Genomic DNA, 2,771 nt, shown 5'->3' with positions numbered 1-2,771 from the left:
CATCCCGCCTCTTGAAAAGCACTCGAGCCGGAGTGGGCGGTGGACTGGGTCCAATATTTTCTGTAATGAGAAATTTTTGCCTGCATATTTTTAGCTTTCTCCAAAGCGCTGTGGCCTTTGAAGGTTGAGGGGGCACTGGTCGCTGATGCCAAGCCCTGGGAATTCACCCTGTGGGCTGGGACGACAGGTAATGGGTGGTGGGCACTGGGCCGGGGGTCAGTGGGCAGAGGGTGATGGGTATTGTGTGATGTGTTGGAGCTCGTGGGCGGTGGGTGACCAGTGGTGGGTCAGGAGCCAGTGGGGTTGGGCAGGGGACAGTGGGTAGGGGTGATCGGTCAGGGTTGGTGGGCGGTGGGCAGTGGGTGCTGGAGCAGGGGTGCTGGGCACAGACTAGGGGCAGGTCTGAGCCTGGTTCGGACAAAACCCTCCCTGAGTCTAAGGTGGACCTTTGAGCCCAGGAGTGCAGACTGCAGTGGACGGGGACAGACCCCATCAAAAAGCCTGCCCTGGGTCTGGGCCTGGGGCTGACAGTCGACTCTGAGTGACCCCTGACCCTGACTGAGCCTTGAACCTAAGACTGACCCCGGTCCCCAAAGTGAGCCTGACCACTGACCCTTGATTCCAGCAGAAGCTTACTCCAGAACGACCCCTGACCTTAGCTGACCCCCCCTGCTAGCAGAGCCTGGAGGCTGGGATGGCCACCCACTCTGGGAGGCGACAGAGCCTCTTGGGGGCCCACAGCGGGACCCATCGGGCAGGGGTCCGCGAGGGCAGCTGGGCAGCTGTTCCCGCGCCCCCGTCCCCGCCTTGCCCGGGGCCGGACCGTGGAGCAGCTCTGCCCTCCCCTCCCCTCCCCGGGGGCCCCTCCTCCGGGAGCACAGCGGGCGCAGGGAGGTTGAATGGGGGACGTGCGCCTTTGTTCCTGTCCCTGCTCGGGCTCTGACCTTGAGAGAGAGACAAGAACAGAAGGAAAACGGAGCTTCTGCTCAAATCCGCTCGGCGGCGGCGGCGGCGGCTCTCGCCTCGGTGGCCCCTGCATGCAAATGAGCCGACCCATCCGGGCCTTTGCCGGATGTCCCCTCACCTGCTGTGCCCTTCTGTCTCCCACACCCCTGCAACCCTGCGGGTCCAAGTCCTGCTGGGTGTGACAGAAGAGACCCTCACCCATCCATGAGGTCCCATGCCATGGGGGGTGCTCTCGTCCCAGGGCAGAGAGAGCTTCTGGGTGGACCCCTTTGCCGGCCAGGCCTGGCACCCCTGGGCTCGCAGCCCCTCTTCCTGGGCTCAGGCCCCATGCCTTCCAGAGTGGTGGCCCCATCACTTCCCAAAGAGCCAGACCAGCCATCCCGGGCCGAGCCTGGCCTGTGTGGCTGGAGCCCCAGGCCCTCACTCCAGCGGTGTCCAGATGGTCTGTTTGGGGCCTTGCCACGTGACCCTGGGCCAGTTCTGGTCCTCCCTCAGCCTCCCGGGCCTGCCCCACCCACCACCTGGGGGCAGGTTCCCACCCTCCTCTGTGGAGCCACCTCAGCCAGCCCTGGGACTTCAAACTTGGGCACCTGCAGTCAATGGACAAGACCCAGAAGCCAGAACACCCCAAACAGATGGGCAGAGCTCCCTGGAGGGCAGAGAACAGAGAACCTTGTGGGCGGGGATTGGGGGGTGACTGAAGTACAGGGAGGACGACGGGCCTTGAAGGAGGAACCAGAATTTTACAGGAAGAGCGGGGAAGGCCTCCCAGGCACGGTGCAGCCCAAGCAAAGAGGGGTGAGTGCCGGTAGGAGAGCAGGAAGCTCAGGGCACGTGTGGAACATGGCCACAGCATATCGGAAATGTGTAGCTGGGGCGGGTGCATTTACCACCCCGCCTGGCTGGGACAAAACTTAGTTTGCCGGTCTCTGGCCTCTCAAGGTTCTTGCGAGGAGTTTGGATAATCCCTCACATGGGGACCTTCCAGCTCTTGGCTCCCAGACCCTGCGCCAGGCCTGGGAGAGTGAAACAAAGCCAGAGAAGTGGAATCTGGCTGGGCACCTCTGGCACTTTCCTGCCAGCACTTGGTGACAGCGTACCTCCACAGACTCAGAGTCTGGTGAAGGAGCCTATGGCATGAATGAGGACAGAATTGAAGGACAGTCTCCCAGTTCCACAGTCAGCAATTTGCCCCCTTCCTCCGGGAGTGGTCACTGAGTGCCCCGAACCCATCAGGCACTCTAGCCCTTTGCTGAAGCTGCACCCTCCGCCTGACGCCTCTCCTATCTTCCACCCCAGTCAGACACCCGTGCTCCCACTTGCTGTTGGCCTGGACCCAACTCTGGGCTGCTGGGAGTATTGGGCACCTACTATGCCTGGCACCCTTAGGGGCTGAGGTCAGGATTCCTATTTTGTTTCCTAGATGAACAAACAGAGACTCAGAGAGGAGAAGTGACTGCCCTGCGGTCCCCCTGGGTGGCAGCAGTGGACACTGGCTTTGGACTTTGGTCAGCCTGACGGTAAAACTCTTCACCAGGCTGGGCGGGGTGGTACGGCATTGGCTGGGCCTGGTTTAGGATTTTGGGGTCTGGGTTTGAATGAGGGAGGGGAGATGGGGGTGAGCAATCTGTGTGTCTTCTGCTTCTGGCGCCAGGCCAGGCTCTGGAGACCCGCTTGGTGGCTTGAATGGAAGTGGTTGAGAGCAACTCAGCGACCCCGGCCCGGTCTCGTGATGACAGGGGCAGATGCAGGGCCCCGCAGAGTTGGGGTGGCCGGGAGGCTTGGGGGGGCAGGACCACGGGAGT

General features: G+C 62.3%; 1 protein-coding gene across 1 annotated transcript in view; it reads left to right on the top strand.

The window, feature by feature from the left end:
* EFNA2 (ephrin A2) overlaps positions 1-2,771 on the top strand; it is an 18,468-nt gene that overhangs the window by 1,170 nt on the left and 14,527 nt on the right. The gene's annotated exons all lie outside the window — the stretch shown is intronic.

Source organism: Neophocaena asiaeorientalis, unplaced genomic scaffold, assembly GCF_003031525.2.
Source record: "Neophocaena asiaeorientalis asiaeorientalis breed wild unplaced genomic scaffold, Neophocaena_asiaeorientalis_V1.1 scaffold469, whole genome shotgun sequence".
Classification (NCBI taxonomy): domain Eukaryota; kingdom Metazoa; phylum Chordata; class Mammalia; order Artiodactyla; family Phocoenidae; genus Neophocaena; species Neophocaena asiaeorientalis.
The sequence above is the reverse complement of the archived record's forward strand: the minus strand, read 5'-3'. Positions and strand labels throughout refer to the sequence as shown.